This window comes from Podarcis melisellensis, assembly GCF_964234715.1.
Source record: "Podarcis melisellensis genome assembly, chromosome: 5".
Taxonomy (NCBI): domain Eukaryota; kingdom Metazoa; phylum Chordata; class Lepidosauria; order Squamata; family Lacertidae; genus Podarcis; species Podarcis melisellensis.
This window is the reverse complement of record NC_138537.1, coordinates 8383988-8404410: the sequence shown is the minus strand read 5'-3', so window position 1 is coordinate 8404410 and position 20423 is coordinate 8383988.

Here is a 20423-nt window from a genome sequence, read left to right as displayed (position 1 = left end):
CCGGTACATGCAAGGAGAGTGTTAGCAGAGGCCAGATTTCTCCAGCAGACAATATGGTGGGACGTATATCTACTTGCAGGACAACTGTTTTTGGACTCCGTCGAGAAGGGAGGAGGGGAATGGGGGTGAATGAGGAGGTTTTAACGCAAACGAAACATCCGAGGAATTTCTGGGGAAGCAAAAAATGTTTTGACAAGGCTAGTGAAATGTATCAGGGACACACGGCACTCGTGAACGCAGGCAGAGATGAACAACGGGAGTCATTTGCATTTTCAAAAGGAGAGAAGCCATCGCTTCTTGCTCCCAGCATGCCTTGGTGCAGCATGAGATGGGGAGGGGAAGTGATAAAGAAAGGTCTCAGCATTTTGGACTTTTCGTAGATATGACATGGAAAAGTAATAATAATAATAATTTATTATTTATACCCCGCCCATCTGGCTGGGGTTCCCCAGCCACTCTGGGTGGCTTCCAAAAAAAATATATTAAAATACTATAATACATCAAACATTAAAAGCTTCCCTAAACAGGGCTGCCTTCAGATGTATTCTAAAAGTCTGGTAGTTGTTGTTCTCTTTGACATCTGGTGGGAGGGCGTTCCACAGGGAGGGCGCCACTACCGAGAAGGCCCTCTGCCTGGTTCCCTGTAACTTGGCTTCTCGCAGTGAGGGAACCGCCAGAAAGCCCTTGGTGCTGGACCTCAGTGTCCGGGTAGAACAATGGGGGTGGAGACGCTCCTTCAGGTATACTGGGCCGAGGCCATTTAGGGGTTTTAAGGTCAGCACCAACACTTTGAATTGTGGCTGGAAATGTACTGGGAGCCAATGTAGTTCTTTCAAGGTGTAGGTCTTTCAATGTAGGTGTTATGTGGTCTCGGCGGCCGCTCCCAGTCACCAGCCTAGTTGCCACGTTCTGGATTAGATAGAGGAAAGTTTTTTCTCCTCTCATAATACAGAACTTGTGGACGTCCAACGACGCTGAAAGTTGGAAGATTCAGATAAAAGGAAGGACTTCTTCTTGTATAGATAACCTGTGGGACTCATTTCTGCAGGAGACAGTGATGGATGCCAGCCTAGTTGGCTTTAAAAGAGGGTTAGATAAATCATGGAGGAGAGGGCTATTGATGGCTGCCAGTCATGATCGCTCAGCTCTGCTACCACAGCTGGAGGCAGCAATTCTTCTGAATACCAGTTGCTGGAAACCACAGGAGGGGAGAATTCCTCTTGTGCTCAGATCCTGCTTCCAGGCTTCCGGCAGACATCTGGATGGCCACTGCAGGAGCAGGATGCTTCACTAGATGGACCATTGGTCTGATCCAGCAGGCTCTTCTTATGTCCTTAACTCTTTTCACAAAGAGTGGCTTGACCAAGGCTGCAATCCTCTGCAAAACTTACCTAGAAATCAGCCCACTTAGTGTAGTGGGACCTCCAAATTAACATATATTTGGTTGAGTTCCCAGCAGCTGAGGCTGGTCCATTAGGGAAATTTGGGGGACTGTTCCACCAACCTCCACCTGCCCTCAGCCCATTCCCATACCCTCCGACATTCCCCAGATTAAAATAGGGTCATTCTATGCTACATCAGTATCACGGCTTGGGAATTTCCTGCTGGTCAAGAGCAAAAGTTGTTAGAGGAAAGACACAAAGCATAAATCCTTGGATTTATGTATTGCATTTAGGGAAGCCTGCGGGGAACAAGAAAACCCCAAATCAATAAATGCAACTAAATAGCAGTGATACTGATGCAAAATCGAATGTCCCTAGTTTCACCTGGAGAACGTTGGAGGTGTATATTCCCACCTGCCTGCCTTCTTACTGACAACCAGTCCAGCGGGGTAGGACTCCAGTCCTCCTTAATCTCAGTGATGCCCTTTTGCAGAGCTCAACGGGGAGGGAGATAAGCGCCCAAGAAGAAGTGTTTGGCTCTGCTTGTCATTGCCTCTGGCTCCCCCTACTGTTGGTCTCCCTGCCTTCTGCCCAGTGGGCACCAGCCCCGGCTGGTTGCAAGGATGCAACTTATCTCCTCTATTCCACTGGAACTACAACTCCTTTTAAGAACATTTTTTTTAAAAGCTTTTGCTTCCAGCGAAGCTGAGCACCCTGCAAAACACCGCGCTCTTCTTCTGGAATCTTAATTTGCCCCGAGGCATCTATATGCATATGTCAACATACACAAGTGTGATGCCAATTTGGATCATGGCCCTGTGCGCCGAACCTTTTAAGTACCTAGTGAAATCCCTGGCAGGGAAGCAAGCGAAAAACTGAGGATAAACAGGCAGGACAAATGCACATTATAGGAACACAAAAACAGCCCTGCTTGCTCAAGCCTCAGAGGAATCATCTAGTTTAGCATCCTGTTATCACAGTGGCCAACCAGTTGCCCATGGGAAGGCTGCAAGCAGGTCCTGGGTGCAATAATTCTCTTCCACTTGTGATTCCCAGAAGTTGGTATATAGAGGAATTCTGCCTCTGACAGTGCTAGTAGAACATAGGCATTGTGGTGAGTAGCTGCTGATAGCTTTATCCTCCCCAAAGTTTCCAACAAATCCTTTTAAAGTCATCCAAGTTGGCGGCCATTGGGGTAGAATATTTTGTGGTTTCACAATGCACCAGGAGAAGAAGGGCCTCCTTTTGTTTGCCCTGAATTGCCTACCACTAGATCAACAGAAATCTAGTCTCCAGGTCAGGGGAAGTCATGGTACCACTCTATTCTGCCTCAGTCAGACCACACCAGGAATACTGTGTCCAGTTCTGGGTGCCAGAATGAAAGAAGGATGTTGACAAGCTGGAAGCTGTGCAGAAGAGGGCGACTGAAATGATCAAGGGTCTGGAAACCAAGCCTGATGAGGAGCGGTTGAAGGAGCTGGGTATGTTTAGCCTGGGAAAGAGGAGACTGAGAGAAGTTTTGATAGCCATCTTCAAATAAGGGCTGTCACATGGAAGAGGGAACAAGCTGCTCTGGAGGGTTGGACTTGAACCAATGGCTTCAAGTTATAGGAAAGGAAATTCCAACTCAACACCAGGAAGAACCTTCAGGAAGTTGTTTGACAGTGGAACGGTCTCCCTCAGGAGGTTATGAACTCTCCTTCCTTGGAGGTTTTTAAGCAGAGGTTGGATGGTCATCTGTCATGGATGCTTTAGCTGAGATTCCTGCATTGCAGGAGGTTGGAGATGACCCTTGTGGTCCCTTCAAACTCTACAATTTTACAATTCTATGATTGGATGGCCCCAGGTTCTAGGATTATAAGAGAGGAAGAGAGAAGTCATAAGATCTTATGGAGAACCTGCTGGATCAAGCCAATGGTCCATCTAGCCCCACATCACAGACTAGATGCCTACTGAAACCTCGAAGCAGGATTCAAGCACAATAGACCTCTCTCCTCCTGCAATTTCCAGCAATTGGTGTTCAGAAACACCCTAAAACAGGATTCGAACTCATGCTTCTCCTGCAAGGTCCATAACTTGCCTTTCCCCCAGCTGCTGCTGCTGCTTGTGATGTTGGCCAAGTCCAGGGGAAATGGAGGCAAAGTATGTGGCAGTGGAGACAGATTCCTGCCCGCCCCCCTCTCCCCGCTCTTTCAAGCCTTCCTACAAGGGCTGGTCTACCCGAGCAGGAAAATGTGCTGACAGTGCGGTGGTTGCAGCTTCCTAAAGACGTTTGGATAAAATTACTGTGGGCATCATGTGCCGTTCCCCAAGCCAGAGGAGCTCGTCCCAGCCCCGCTTTGGAAAACCCAAGCTCTCCTCGCTGCTCCAGTTGCAAGCAAGGCAGCCTCCTGACATGGTTGCAGGAAATCTCCTGGTCTGATTCCACTTCTGCAGGAATCTGGCCAACATCATTTAATCTGTTTTCATTCCTGTTTCATGAGAAGTGAATAATTAATGAGAAACAGAGAAAGTGGATGATCTTTTCTCTCTCTATTTTTTTAAAGTGAGTGAGCAAGAGAGAGAGAGAGAGCCTAGCAATGAATTCAAGGGAGAGGAGAAAGTTTTTGTTTGACTAAGGGGGTCATCAGACGCAGATTGGGGGCGGGCGGAGAGAGGAGCGTTGCCATAGCTGTGAAATCATAGCAAAAGTGGAGCTGTCGCTGGGGAAAAGCCGGCGCTCAATTAGCAAGCTGCCAAACCAAACCATCACTCTCCCGCTTAGCCTGCTGGAGACATAGAACAGGGTCAAGATTCAGCTATGGTTTAGAACCTCTCTTGTTTGGGCCCCGTAGGATTGAGTTTGGGACGGTTTAGGACTCTGCTATCTGGTCTAGTCTCAGGGCTACATTAAGGTGATTCAGGGCCCCAGTGCAGATCCCAAAATAGGAACCCTCTTCTTGCCAAAGAAAAAGTGGTGTTTGAAATTAAGGTGCCAGAAAATACACCTCGAGACATCTCAAAGACTAAGCAAATTATCGTTACATAAGCTTTCTCATGCTACAAAGCAATACTCCGAGCAAGGGCAGGGTCACACCTCTCAGCAAAATGGTGTCCAGTTCTTGGTGCCGGAATTAAAGAAGGATGTTGAACAAGCTGGAAGGTGTACAGAAGAGGGCGAATGAAATGATCAAGGGTCTGGAAACCAAGCCTGATGAGGAACGGTTGAAGGAGCTGGGTATGTTTAGCCTGGAAAAGAGGAGACTGAGAGGAGATAGAATAGCCATCTTCAAATATCTCAAGGGCTGTCACATGGAGGAGGGAACAAGCTTGTTTTCTCCAGCTCTGGAGAGTTGGACTTGAACCAATGGCTTAAAGTTATAGGAAAGGAAATTCCGACTCAACATCAGGAAGAACCTTCTGACAGTAATAGCGGTTCAACAGTGGAACAGTGGAACCCCCTCTAGAGGTTGTGGACTCTCCTTCCTTGGAGGTTTTTAAGCAGAGGTTGGGTGGCCATCTGTCACGGATGCTTTAGCTGAGTTTCCTGCATTGCAGGGGGTTGGACTAGATGATCCTGGAGAAGAGGAGGTTAATGGGTGATATGATAGCCATGTTCACATATATAACAGGATGTCACATAGAGGAAGGAGAAAGGTTGTTTTCTGCTGCTCCAGAGAAGTGGACACGGAGCAATGGATCCAAACTACAAGAAAGAAGATTCCACCTAAACATTAGGAAGAACTTCCTGACAGTAAGAGCTGTTTGACAGTGGAATTTGCTGCCAAGGAGTGTGGTGGAGTCTCCTTCTTTGGGGGTCTTTAAGTAGAGGCTTGACAACCATATGTCAGGAGTGCTCTGATGGTGTTTCCTGCTTGGCAGGGGGTTGGACTCGATGGCCCTTGTGGTCTCTTCCAACTCTATGATTCTATGACCCTTGGGGTCCCATAGAATTGTATTCTATGATTCTATGAAAACCCAAAGAGAAAACATTTTGGGAACCTTAAGGAACAAAAAGGAAGGGTGGTGGTTATGTGCAGTTTCACATTTTAAACTCACTTCTCGTAGTTTTTGCTCACTTCTCAGCCTGACCTGCCTTGTGAAGATATAGAAGGTGACATAAAAGAAATGGAAAGCAGGACTTGTTGACTATATCAGAGGCATCATATCTGGGTTCCATTAACCAGAATAAAAGTCCATGTTTTTCTGGACACTACACCTCTTCAGACTAGTATATCTCCAAGGCTTTAACCAGTCTTAATTTAGCTTGATTATTGTATGATTTACCAATGCATAAATCCTACTTGTGTTCAACTGCATGGGGGACTGATTCTTAAGAGGAATTAGGCCTGTAGCCACTGAGGGCTGGTGGGGGGAGGGGCTGTGGAAAGCAGAGTGATGTACTTTAATTTAATTTTAGCTTTTTGCCATTTTAATTTTATAGGTAAAATAGTAAGGTGTTGGTATTTTTCCTAATTGCCCAGTTAAAATGCCTGCTCCCAGTTTTCACTGCTCTGCCCCAACAGCAAAACCACTGAGATAACTAGCAGGATTTAAAAATGTTACAGAATAATTCCAGATTTCTGTGGCTAAGGTCTGCCGTCGACAGCATGAACATGACATTTTATTCTGGAACGAAAGGAGACAGGGTCCTTGTTTCTTCTACACAATCCAGACCCGTTGCATACTTCTTGCCCCTGAAAAGGGCTTCTTGAGAAACTGCTTTCGTTCCAAAATTCATGCTTGTGGCAGGTTGAGTCTGTGCCCATTTGAAAGACAGACCTGGTCCCAGCAATGAGACTTGTGTATTCACACCTGCAGGTGGAGGGTGTGTGTTGAGATCACAATCACCACTTCCCTCCTTGGTCCCCACCCCACAGTATCAATCACAATGCCCATCAATGGGGAGGAGGCTCAAATATTCCATTGGGGGAGGCGAAGGGACCTCAGTTCCTAGGAGTTGGCTCCTTTGGGCAGGAGATCCTTTTCCAACCACCCGAGTCCTTTCAAGTTAGCAGAAGGTGGTGCGGATTGAACTTGCCATGAAATCTCCTTGCTCTGCGAGTGGACTAAGAACCTAAGAAGAGACATGCTGGATCAGGCCCATGGTCTATCTAGTCCAGCATCCTGTTCTCACAGTGGCCAACCATTTGCCCTCAAGCAGGACCTGAGCAGAAGAGCACTCCCCACTCTGCCCTGCAGTTCCCAGCAACCATTGATGGCTAGCAGCCACTGATAGTCTTTTCTTCTATGAATTTGTTCCATCCTCTTTTAATGCCAAGTTGGTGGCTCCTGTGGGAGCAAATCCCGCCATTTCAACTGCCAAAACTATGTTTTAACTTTCAGCTGTGATTCCTGCTATATAGAGGGTTGGACTGGATGACCCTCAGGTCCCTTCCAGATCTACAATTCTATATAATAATAATAATATAATAACAATTTATTACTTATACCCCACCCATCTGGCCAGGCCTCCCCAGCCACTCTGGGCGGCTTCCAAAAGAATATTAAAAACACGATAAAACATCAAACATTAAAAACTTCCCTAAACAAGGCTGCCTTCAGATGTCTTCTAAAAGTCAGGTAGTTGTTTATTTCCTTGACATCTGATGGGAGGGCATTGTAGTGATTAAGAGCGGTGGACTCGTAATCTGGTGAACCGGGTTCGCGTCTCTGTTCCTCCACATGCAGCTGCTGGGTGACCTTGGGCCAGTCACACTTCCTTGAAGTCTCTCAGCCCCACTCACCTCACAGAGTGTTTGTCGTGGGGGAGGAAGGGAAAGGAGAATGTTAGCCGCTTTGAGACTCCTTCGGGTAGTGATAAAGCGGGATATCAAATCCAAACTTCTTCTTCTTCTTTCTTCTTCTTCTTCTTCTTCCTGGTTCCCTCACTTCTCACAGGGAGGGAACTGCCAGAAGGCCCTGGGTGCTGGACCTCAGTGCCCGGGCTGAACGATGGGGGTGGAGACGCTCCTTCAGCTATCCTGGGCCGAGGCTGCATGAAGAAGTTCTGTACTTGATTTCATCTGTCCCAAATCTTCCAACATTCAGCCCCCTTGGAATGTCTGTGAGTTCTTGTGTTATGAGAGGACACTTCTGCTACGAAGAAGAAACCACTGCGAAAAAGCAAACCATGTCTAATGTCTTAGCTGAGCAAAAGCCAGCATCTTGGGCTGGACGTGGGAGGGAGAGGAGGGGTCCTCTGAGCCATAGCCTACCACCCAAGGAGGTAAAAAATGCACAGGCTGATCTGCTAATAGTAGCCCCCCATGGGATTCTTGGCCTCCCTCCCCTCCCTCGCACCCCTTCCCTGCTTGTCCTTGATGGTTGAACACCTAGCTTGTTAATTTCCCCCATTTTTTTATTGTCACATCCCTGCACACCTGGAAGTGATGGAGCCAGATCTCTAGGAGGGAGGGGAAAGCCCATCAGCTGTGATGTCAGCTGTCACTCGACGCAGCTGCAAGCAGAGACCCCTGGGATGTGGGATGCAGTGAAGGGAAGGGGGCAGCCTCCATCCCCAGAGCAGAAGGGCCTCCCGCCGTCTCCATTGCGCACCGAGAGGAGGTTTATCTCTTCTCTTTGGCTCTAGGACCTGGCTCTGTCCTGAGTGATTTAAGAGGAGGAGGACAGAGGGGTCTATTGTTCGGGGAAACAGAGAAGGGATGGGAGGAAAGGAGGAGCTGCAAAGGATGGGACTTGGTTCAGATTCCCGGCCTGGGAATCCGGTCAGAAGGAATCCATAAAGCAGTGGGGAAATGAGGAGGGTGTACCTGGAGGCCCATCCTGGAGGGATGGTTTTTCTAATGGATGAGCCTGCGGCCAAGATCCAAAGGTGTTTTTGAAGCCTGCTGGGGGACTCATCTCGAAGAAGGAGGGAGGAACATCTGCCTGGAGCTGCTGCTTTTTTGTCTACCACCAGCATCATGAGTAGGAAGAACTTTCTGGCAGTAAGAGCTGTTCAACAGTAAAAAAGAAGGTGGTGGACTTCATTGGAGGCTTTCAAGCGGTTGTTGTGTGGCCACCTGCCAGGAATTTTTCAGCTGTGATTCTTGCATTGTGTTAAGTTGGGCTGGTTGAGTTGTGGGGTCCCTTCCAACTGTACAATTCTGCGATTCTACTATTCTATCATTATCATCTTCCTCTGAAAGCCTCAGCATTTATGGTCCTCCTGCAGGTACCTTACAGCCCTAAGCCTGCAATCCCCAGTCTCCAGATTGAGAACCTAGAAGGGCCATATTCCTTCCTAGACATTCTTCAGCAGCACGTATATTAACAGCAAAAAACAGCACATCCAATGTCCCTGGAATCCTTCTAGCAACAAGAGAAAGAGGGGCCAACTGGACCGGCTCAAGACATTTTCACACCTGAGGCAAACTACAAAATAGCACCTCCCTCCCTGCCTGGGACAAAGGAGTGAGTGAAGATTTACATCAGGAACAAGGAGGGGGGAATAAAAATCTGCTGCCCCTGTGGCTCTTGCCACCTAAGGCAGTTGCCTCACCTTGCCTCATAGGTGGGCCAGCCCCATGGGTCAATGCTATCAGTTATCTCCTGCTAAAGATGGTTGGCACCAGAGATGGGAGGCTGTGACTTGCTAAGACCACCTTAGTGAGTTCATGGAGAATGTGAATCATGGAATTATGGCCTCCACCCACCCGAGCTCACAATCTTTTTAGGGTCTAGTCTAGACTAGATTAGGATCTCTGAATCCAGCTTCTCTGCTTTTTTAACTGTAGTTTTGCAGCACCTGGAGCATATATACAAGCACATAGACAAAGAAAATATCTGTTGTTACCAGGAATGGGAAGTGGAGATTCTGTGTGTCGCAGGGCAAGATCTGTCCCATCACTATCTGGGCTCTGGGACAGATTGATTCCTTACCACCACCACTTTGCTCTCACATTTAGTAATGTAGTTATTTTGTCCCATAGGACACAGACAGGAACCCAAAGACCCAGTGTCACACCTTACCTTCCAGCCAGGGAAGAATTTTGCATGCAGTCCATGTCTCCTTAGAGGGGTTGGGGATTTTGTCAGCATGATAAGCTCATAATTTTCACTTTGCCAGCATTTCTTATGAAGGAGAGAGTGGGAACTTCCTCCCCATGGAGTGGATAGTGCCATTATATACTTTAGTCTTTGGGAGGAAAGCAATGACAAACCTAGACAGCATCTTAAAAAGTAGAGACATCACCTTACCAACAAAGGTCCATATAGTAAAAGCTATGGTTTTCCCAGTAGTGATGTATGGAAGTGAAAGCTGGCCCATAGAAAAGGCTGATCGCCGAAGAATTGATGCTTTTGAATTATGGTGCTGGAGAGTCCCATGGATTGCAAGAAGATCAAACCTCTCCATTCTTCAGGAAATCAGCCCTGAGTGCTCACTGGAAGGACAGATCATGAAGCTGAGGCTACAATACTTTTGCCACCTCATGAGAAGAGAAGACTCCCTGGAAAAGACCCTGATGTTGTCAGCATGATAAGCTCATAATTTTCACTTTGCCAGCATTTCTTATGAAGGAGAGAGTGGGAACTTCATGTTGGTTTCTGCTTTCTTCTCTGTGCAGCGAAGTGCTTGTCACGAGACAGGTTGTTTACATTCCACAGAGTCTGTACTGTTGGGTTTCTCACGGGAATAGGAGACTGGATATGACGTACACTGGTTTCCTGTTTTTCACTGTTCTTTGCAGTTTCAGTTTTGTGATTCTCTCCGTGCCTTAGAGGAGAGATGACGCTTTCTCTGCTCCGGCAGAGGGAAAATGTTTTTCTGTAACTTACCAGCTTTGAACTGTAAATAAAGTAGTATAGAGCATGTTGGCATATACTTCTCATCATTCCGCTGTGCACTGGACACTGCTTATCTCCAACATTTGGTTCCGGGCCCAGAAAAACGCAGTGTTTTGAGGATGCACTCCAGAAGTCGGGCTCCTGGCAAAGGAACAAAGGAGCAAGAAACGAAGTGCCGGCAAAGCATCGGAACAGCGGCAGAGAGACGGAACGCACGGTATCTGCTCTGCGCGTCAAAATGATTGATGAAGGTATGTGCTACTGCTCCGGGCAGCCTGCCAGCTTCTAATTAATGGCTTTAAGGCTGGACTTTGAACTTTTAAAGCCGTTTTCCACGGCACAAGCGTAGTGGCTTGGATGGCTGGGAAAGTGAAAGTAACTTTGAATTTGCCTTTGGAATGAGGTTTGAAGTAAGCAGAGCAGCACAGACACAGCTTGTATAAAGCAGTCTGATTTATAACGCAGCAGAAATGGCGGATGCAAAGCTAGCTGATGCTTGTGGGATTCCTAAGCTCAATAAGAAAAACTATATGGACTGGGTTCTGTATGCAGAGGCTATTCTGCGGAAAGAGGGTCTGTTTAAGGTAATTTCAGAAACCCCCCCAGCTCCAGTTACAGATGAATGGAAAGCTATGGATTCCAAGGCAAGGGGAACTCTTACATTAATAGTATCCCCAGAAGAGCTCTGTCTATTGCGTGATAAGACCTCAGCCAGAGAAATTTGGGACGCTCTGAGAGAGGCTCACTTGAGGACAGAAGCTGGATCCACTATGTTTTACTTTAACAAGCTGCATAATATGGCTCTTGCTGAAGGTGGAGATGTGCGTATACATCTGATGGAGATGCAGAATCTGAGACATGAGCTGCAACAGAGAGGACTCAACTTTCCAGAGGCTGTGTATTCCTTCATGATACTACAATCTTTGGGTTCAGGTTGGGAGTCTGTTGCGACTCAGATTGCTGTACAGCCAACTGCTCAGCTGACAGTGGACTATGTTACTGCCGTGATATTGAATGAAGCGGATCGCCGCGGTGCTAGCTGCATCAACAAGGGGGAGACTTCACAGTCGTCATCCCGCAGTGCAGTGGAACCACCAGATGGCGCCAAAGCTTTGAAGGCAGTGAAATGCTACTCGTGTGGACGTCTAGGCCATATGAAGAGGGAATGCAGATATCCCAGGGCCAAGACAGAGCAGCGCAGCGGAAGCTCATCGCGTGGAAAAGGCCAGAGCAAAGGCAAAGGTCCGGTGTCCAGGACAACGCAGCACAAGGCAATGGTCTCACGCTTCGCTCCAAAGGTTGCAGAGGTTGCAGAGGTCCAGAAGACGTCTAGATCTTTCTTCGTTGTTGATTCAGCTGCAACGCATCACATGTGCAACGATAAGCGACTGTTCGTGTCTTTTACACCGCAGGAAGGTGCAATTCACCAGGCGGATGACCACACAATCCCCAGTAAAGGCTACGGAACTGTTGTTCTTCACAGTTTGGACTTATCGATACAGGATGTTCTTTATGTGCCGGATGCGAAACATAATCTGCTCAGCGTTGGACAGCTGATTGAGAAGAAAATTGACGTTTCCTTTAAGAACAATAGATGCATCATCACTAAGAAAAATGATTATCAATTGTATGCTGAATTTGTTGATCGTTTGTTTCTTTTGTATTATGATGATGTTGTGCAAGATGACACTTGTTGCATTGCAGGTTCTAACAAAAGTTTGCATGCAGAATGTATTCACGATTTTCATCGAAAATTTGGTCATTTGCATTTTGAGGCAGTATCTAAAATGCCTGCCTTGGTTGAAGGTATGACAATTAAACCCTGCAGGTACCACATGAAGTGCAAGGCATGCGCAGCAAACAAGGTGAAAATGGCTGCGAAAGGTAAGGTGTCTAGTAGGCAAGCTACAGAACCATACCAAATTATTCATGCTGATTTGGTTGGACCACTAGCGCCCTCTTTGGGTGGAAATAGGTACTTCATGGTTCTCCTTGATGCATTTTCCAGGTATATTTTTGTGTATAATCTCAAGCAGAAATCAGAGGCTTTTCCTAGGTTCAAGGAATTCTGTGCTTGGTTGGGAAATGTGCATGGTAAGAAGATAAAGATTCTTTTCACTGACCGGGGGGGAGAATTCACTTCTCAGCAGTTTGAAGCTTTTCTGGCTGAGAAAGGAATTCAACACGATTTGTCTAGTCCTCGCTCGCCATGGCAGAATGGACTTGCGGAACGAGCAAATCAAACATTGCTTCAAGGGTTAAAGACCTTGCTGCATGATGCAAATCTTCCAGAGAGTTATTGGGCCGAAGCTCTCTCATGTTTCACTTACAGTTATAATCGTAGGTTATCTTCAGCGATTGGTTGTACCCCTATGAGAAGATGTTTGGCAAGAAGCCATACATCAAACACATGAAAATTTTTGGTTCTGACATGTGGGTTCACTCACCACAACACTCCAAGTTAGACAAGCGTGGATTGCATGGTATCTTTCTAGGTTATCAGAAAGGGTCTTACAGAATAATGATGACTGACCCTAAGGAAATTAAGCTCACAAGAAGTGTTGAGTACAATGCCAAGTGGGGGGAGAATGTGGGAATTTTCCAATGTTATCCTGAAGACAGTGATGAGACTGAGGATAGTCAAAAGCAACCACAACAACCCACACCCACTGATGAAGGTTCTGATTCTGAGTCTGAAACTGAATCGGATGATTCAGAGGATTTCAAGAGTGCGAAAGCCTCTATGCGACCCTCTGAAAGCTCTGATCAAGAATTGGAGGAACCATTGTTCACAATAGGTCACTTTTCTCCTAAGAAGGAAGAGGAGAGTGTTGAAGACTTAAGGCTAATTCGCAGGTCACAGAGAGCCACAAAAGGCAGACCTCCAAAGAGATTTGCTGATGAGTTTGCTAAGATAGCAGTAACAACTGTTAAAAGCTCCAAGAAGGTTTTTGAACCTTCAAGTTTCCAAGAAATCCAGGATTTGGATTCAAAGGAAGCTGAGCCATGGTTAAATGCCATGAAGGCTGAGCTTGATTCCTTGGAAAGGAACAAAACATGGGACCTAGTTCCAGTAGTTCCAGGAATGAAATTGCTTGGAAGCAAATGGGTCTTCAAAGCGAAGACTGATCAAAATGGCAAGATAGTCAGACACAAAGCCAGATTGGTAGCCAGAGGATTTGCTCAGGTACCAGGTGAAGACTATCATGAGACCTACTCACCTACAGTGAGGTATGAGAGCATTAGGCTTATGCTCAAGCTAGCTGCAGAAGAAAATCTACACATTAGTCACCATGATGTGAATACAGCTTTTCTGTACGGATCTCTAAATGAATCACTTTATATGCTTCCACCTGATGGCGTACAGGTAAAACAGGGATTTGTTTGTGCTCTGAAAAAGTCAATTTATGGTCTCAAACAAAGTGCACGGTGTTGGCACACAAAACTCACTGAAGTGTTGTTTTCTCTAGGTTTTAAGCAAGGGAAAGCTGATCCATGTGTATTTGTCAAAGAGGAGGGGCAAAAGAAACTGTATTGTTTGTTTTATGTTGATGATCTTTTATTCTTTTGGAAAGATGTCACAATGTACAATAACGCCCTAGCTCAACTGAAAGAGCACTTTGACATGAAAGATCTTGGTGAGGTAAACAACTACCTATCTCTGGAAATAGAGAGAGATCAAGATGGGAACATTCTAGTACACCAGTCACGGAAAATTGCTGATGTGTTAAGCAAACTAAACCTGATGGATGCTAACCCTGTGGATACACCGATGACAACAGGTTATCAGGTAGATGACACTGAAGAAGCATTTTCTGACACTACACTGTACAGAAGTGTGCTAGGCAAACTAAACTTCATTGCCAGATGTTCAAGACCAGACATTGCTGTTAGCTGTAATTTGCTAAGCAGACAAGTCAACAATCCTACTGTTAAGGATTGGAAAGCTCTGAAACGCATAGCGCGGTATTTGAAAGGCACTATGCATTACAGACTGAGATTTAACAATCAGAAGTCTGGTGGTCTTGAGATATTTGCAGATGCAAGTTTTGGAAGTGACACTACAGACAGGAAAAGTACGTCTGGAGTTTGCTACATGTACAATCATGGTCTATTTGATTGGTCATGCAAGAAGCAAACAACAGTTAGCTTAAGTACTTGTGAAGCTGAACTGAATGCACTGTCTTATTCACTTAAGGATTGTGAATGGTTGTTACAATTGTGCAAAGACATGAAAATTCCTGTCAAATGTCCAATCCAGGTTTACCAGGACAACAAAGCATGTTTGGCTTTGCTGAATTCTGAAGGTTGTAAGCAAAGCACGAAGCACTTGCAATTGAAGGTGCAACATGCTAGGGAACGTATTAAGAAGGGACTCGTAACGGTGTCCTATATGCCAGGTAATGAAATTCCTGCTGATGTATTGTCCAAGATTGTATCAAAGGATCAACACTGTACCTATGTGCAGCAGTTGGGTTTGTACTGATATTGTACGAACACGCTGCCCAGAGATGTTCACAGAAAGGGGGAGGATGTTGGTTTCTGCTTTCTTCTCTGTGTAGCGAAGTGCTTGTCACGAGACAGGTTGTTTACATTCCACAGAGTCTGTACTGTTGGGTTTCTCACGGGAATAGGAGACTGGATATGACGTACACTGGTTTCCTGTTTTTCACTGTTCTTTGCAGTTTCAGTTTTGTGATTCTCTCCGTGCCTTAGAGGAGAGATGACGCTTTCTCTGCTCCGGCAGAGGGAAAATGTTTTTCTGTAACTTACCAGCTTTGAACTGTAAATAAAGTAGTATAGAGCATGTTGGCATATACTTCTCATCATTCCGCTGTGCACTGGACACTGCTTATCTCCAACACTTCCTCCCCATGGAGTGGATAGTGCCATTATATACTTTAGTCTTTGGGAGGAAAGCAATGACAAACCTAGACAGCATCTTAAAAAGTAGAGACATCACCTTACCAACAAAGGTCCATATAGTAAAAGCTATGGTTTTCCCAGTAGTGATGTATGGAAGTGAAAGCTGGCCCATAGAAAAGGCTGATCGCCGAAGAATTGATGCTTTTGAATTATGGTGCTGGAGAGTCCCATGGATTGCAAGAAGATCAAACCTCTCCATTCTTCAGGAAATCAGCCCTGAGTGCTCACTGGAAGGACAGATCATGAAGCTGAGGCTCCAATACTTTTGCCACCTCATGAGAAGAGAAGACTCCCTGGAAAAGACCCTGATGTTGGGAAAGATGGAGGGAAAAGGAGAAGGGGATGACAGAGGACGAGATGGTTGGATAGTGTCTTCGAAGCTACAAACATGAGTCTGACCAAACTGCGGGAGGCAGTGGAAGACAGGAGTGCCTGGCGTGCTCTGGTCCATGGGGTCACGAAGAGTCGAACACGACTAAACGACTAAACAACAACAATACTTTAGTCACTAGGTGGCACTGGACTTAATTGTTTTAATTATTGTGTGTGGCTTTTGGTGTATTACAATTGTTGTAAACTTTGATTTTTTAAGAAATGAAATATATAATATACAAAGGTAAAAACGGTAAAAGGTAAAGGACCCCTGGACAGTTACGTCCATTCAAACGCAACTATGGGGTTGCGGCACTCATCTCGCTTTCAGGCTGAGGGAGCTGACAGAAGACAGCTTCTGGGTTGTGTGGCCAGCATGACTAAACTGCTAATAATAATAATAATAATAGTAATTTATTTGATCCCCAGCCACTCTGGGCAGCTTCCAACAAAAATCAAAAATACATTAAAATGTCACACATTAAAACCTTCCTTGAACAGGGTTGCCTTCAGATGTCTTCTAAATCTCATGTAGTTGTTTGTCATGTAGTTGTCTGGTAGTTGTTTATCTCTTTGACATCTGATGGGAGGGCATTCCACAGGGTGGGCACCACTACCGAGAAGGCCCTCTGCCTGGTTCCCTGTGGCTTTGCTTCTCGCAGTGAGGGAACCACCAGAAGGCCCATGGTGCTGGACCTCAGTGTCCAGGCAGAACGATGGAGGTGGAGATACTTTAGGGCTTTAAAGGTCAACACCAACACTTTGAATTGTGCTTGGAAACGTACTTCAGGTGCAACGGGACACTGTGATGGAAGCCAGAATGCATGGAAACACCATTTACCTTCCTGCTGCAGCAGTTCCTATTTATCTACTTGCACTAGCGTGTTTATGAACTGTTAGGTTGGCAGGAGCTGGGACAGAGCAATGGGAGCTCACCCCGTCGCGGGGATTCAAACCGCCAACCTTCAGATTGGCGAGCCCAAGAGGCTCAGTGGTTTCGACCACAGCTCCACCCGTGTCCCTACACATAATACTTTTTGTAAACAAAATCAATATCTGAGTGGAGTCAGGCGTGCCCTGTGGTTGCTCTGTACTTGTTTCAGACATGAAATAAAGCTCTTCTCTAGGTCGTGTGTTCTTTTGGAAGCCTAGTTGTAGCAGTGAGAGTGTGGCAAGGAGTGGGGGAGACACCACAGACCAGAGAAAGAGACCCCCGTGAACCAGATATGCCCCAAAGGTCATCAGTTCCCTATCCCTTATCTAAGACCTCCATTATACCCACCTCCACTTCCCAAATTTTGATCTGCTTTGTCTGTGCAGAGTGTGATTGATCCTGCTGTCTTCTCTGTATCAACATGCATTGAAAACATGTATTGGGCTAATAAAGCTTTGAGACTTAAACGACCTAGCACATCATTTAGCATTGCAGGTAAAAGTCTGCTGGGTTTCATTCAACATATTGCTTTCTGGGCCTTGGATTCCCTCCACTGTTGTTGGTTTGCCAGTGCTCTGGACTTATTGGAACAGTTGCCATGGAGCAGGAAAACCAGGAGAATCCAGTCTGCCTTAAAGAATCCTGCATTACTTAAACTAAAAGGCTAAAACTATCCTATCAAAGCTTCATTTTAAGCTGCAAAGGGATGCGCTCTGCTGAGCTCAGGAAGGATAAAGGTAAAGGGACCCCTGACCAGTAGGTCCAGTCACAAACGACTCTGGGGTTGCAGCGCTCATCTCGCTTTACTGCCCGAGGGAACCAGTGTACAGCTTCCGGGTCATGTGGCCAGCATGACTAAGCCACTTCTGGTGAATCAGAGCAGCACATGGAAACACCGTTTACCTTCCCGCCAGAGTGGTACCTATTTATCTACTTGCACTTTGACGTGCTTTCAAACTGCTAGGTTGGTAGGAGCAGGGACCGAGCCACGGGAGCTCACCCCGTCGCGGGGATTCGAACCACCCACCTTCTGATCAGCAAGCCCTAGGCTCTGTGGTTTAGACCACAGCGCCACCCACATCCTCAGCACCATCCGCTGATAGTATCTAATGAATACAGTGGAACCTCAGTTGTCGAATGTAAGACAGTTTGACTTCCGAAACGTTTGACAACCAAGGCGCAAAGGGCTATCAGCAATTTCCATTGAGAAAATTGAACACACCGAGGAAGCTGTTTGACTTCTGAGGCACAGTCAAAAACGGAAGCAATTACTTCTGGGTTTTCGGTTTTCGGGTTCCAAAATGTTCAGCTTCCAAGAAGCTCGAAAACCGAGGTTCCACTGCAGATGCTCTCCTAGCATCTATTCACATCCCTGCATATTGTGGCTGGGAAACAGTTAAATTTGGCCCTAGAAAAGGCATGGCAGTACTGGGGATAGTCAAATTCAAGGTAAAATCTATGTGGTGGTGGTGGGGTGTGTTTGTATGTCCCCTTCCCCCACTGCCTGAATTGATTTCAGTCAGGGCTAATTTTTTTGTGTTGCAGATTATGCCTTGCCTCGCATGGCATGTATAATATTCTGCTAATTGAACGTAGTAATAAGGGCAAAGATGGATAATGGCGTGCGCAGTATTGAGTTGCAACTGCACACTGCTCTGTAATCAAGACTAGCGCTCCTAAGAACCAGTATAATGTGTCTTAAGCGGTTTCTAATGTATTCTTGGAAATGCCAGCGCAGGCTTCCCCTTCCTTCATTAGAATCCGTGTGTGAAAGATTCCCTGTCTTCAGATTTTGACCTTTCGAAAGCCTGAAGGGCAGAAGTAACATTATTGTTTTAAAACACGAGGCCGAGAGTTCCTTTACCGTTCATTCGGAGAGTAAATCTATGCTGACAACCCTTTGGGGCTGTGATCAGGTCTCGGGTTTTTAGAAAGTGTCTGGAGCGCAAGTCCTGCCTAGAGGATCCGTAGTCCTAAGTGTGCGCAGACAGGTTCAGATTACTTAGTGGGAAGAGAAAAGTCACTCTGCACATGCCATAGGGCTGTTTTCCTTTCTGTCTGCCACAGATGCATCCCTGATCCTTAACAGTAAAGCAAGGAGCAGCTGGGGAAGCACAGCCCGATTGGTGCAGTATAAATAATAAAATTATTCAACGGCACACTTAAGCACTCAGATCATGCTCAGAGACTCTGTGCTCAAATATTCACAAATGGAGCGCCAGTGCCGATATTCAGGTTCTAGGCTGAATTCCTTGCACTTATTAGCAGCTCTCCATGCAGGCAGACATGAGCTCTATGAGCACAGGCAGTGACTCCCACTGGTTATCCCACCTCCTTCTCTGGGGCTGGGAGATTGGGATTGGGTGATACTGACCAGGGAGGGTTGCCCATTTTTCAACCAGGCCCTGTAACTGTCTTCTTAAGAGCAGTGCAATGTGCAAACATTAGCAGCCAATAATTGCTCATCTCAAGTTAAGTGAAATGCTTAACTTGCTGATTGCAAATTCTGTGCCAGTTTTGAGATGCAAAGGAAGCTTTCGGTATCTCCAAAATGTTCCTTAAAACCCCTTTCCCCTGATGCTGACACATTGTTTGGCCCTGATCCTCGCTGCATCCTAGAGCAGGCATAGGCAAACTCCAGCCCTCCAGATGTTTGGGACTACAATTCCCATCATCCCTAGCTAACAGGACCAGTGGTCAGGGGTGGTGGGAATTGTAGTCCCAAACATCTGGAGGGCCGGAGTTTGCCTATGCCTGTCCTAGCGACATTTTAATCATTCTTCTTTTTACAGACCATGTGGCATAGCCAATTAGGGACTTATGCATCCAGGCTATCTGATACAGTCAATTAAGGATCGCGGAGTCAGCAAGATGACATCATGACACCATATAAGCCAATCAGATTCTGCCATATGGTTATGACATCCTGAAGCCTGCTCAGAGTGAACAAGAACAGGAAGCACTGCCCTCACTCTGAATGAGGAGGGAGCTGGCTGATGCTCCAGTCCATCTGTGTTGTGCTGTGGCTCAGTTTTAATGCATCAAGACAGGAAGTGTCACCTGGTTGCCATGGCGACATGGGAACAGGCTTCTTCCTAACTGCCCCAGCACAATTTCAAACCTATCTGTGATACCCTCTCCCTATTTCCAAGAACTGAGAATTCTGGGAACTGCAGTATGTTAAGAGGGCTGAGGGTGTGGTTCTGGCAGGGAGAAACTGCAGTTCCTGGGACTCTTTGGGGAAAGGTAAGTGTTATAAGGTGGACTGGATGTGCTTTTAATATATGGCGAGTCTCTCATGGACACCCTAAAACAAAGCCTGTTTTTCCTGGTCTGTTTGCAGACTTACAAACAGCCGCTGACTGGCGTGCTGACATGATAGCCATCTTCAAAGATCTGAAAGGGTAGAACAGCCTTTCTCAACCTGTGGGTCTCCAGATGTTGTTGGACTACAACTCCCATCACCCCCAGCTAGCAAGGCCAGAGCTCAGGGATGATGGGAGTAGTAGTCCAACAACATCTGGGGACCCACAGGTTGAGAACCGCTGGGGTAGAAGATGGAGCAGGCTTGTTTTCTGCTGCTCCAGACGCCAGGACCTGAATCGATGGATTCAAACTGCAAGAAAGGAGATTCCGACTCAACATCAGGAAGAACTTTCTGAGGGGGAAAGCTGTTTGACTGTGAAACAGACTTCCTTGGACAGTGGTGGACTCTCCTCCGTTGGAGGTTTTCAAACAGAATTTGGATGGGCGCCTGTCAGGGATCCTTTAGCTGTGATTCTTGCATTGCCAGGGGCTGGAAAAGATTACCTTTGGGGTTCTTTTCCAACTCCAATTCCAATTCTATGATTCTATGGCCTATCAACCACAAATACCTCAAAGGCCACCTTCAGCATAAGAATGACTCTCAGTGCCATTCCTTGAGGCGGTGAGTTCCATCTTGCAGACTCCCCTCCCCCCATCCCATTAAAACAAACGTACCTTGCTAGTGCTGCCCCTCAAGTTGCCTTGTGGCCTGAAGCACAACTCCCCTTTCTTGT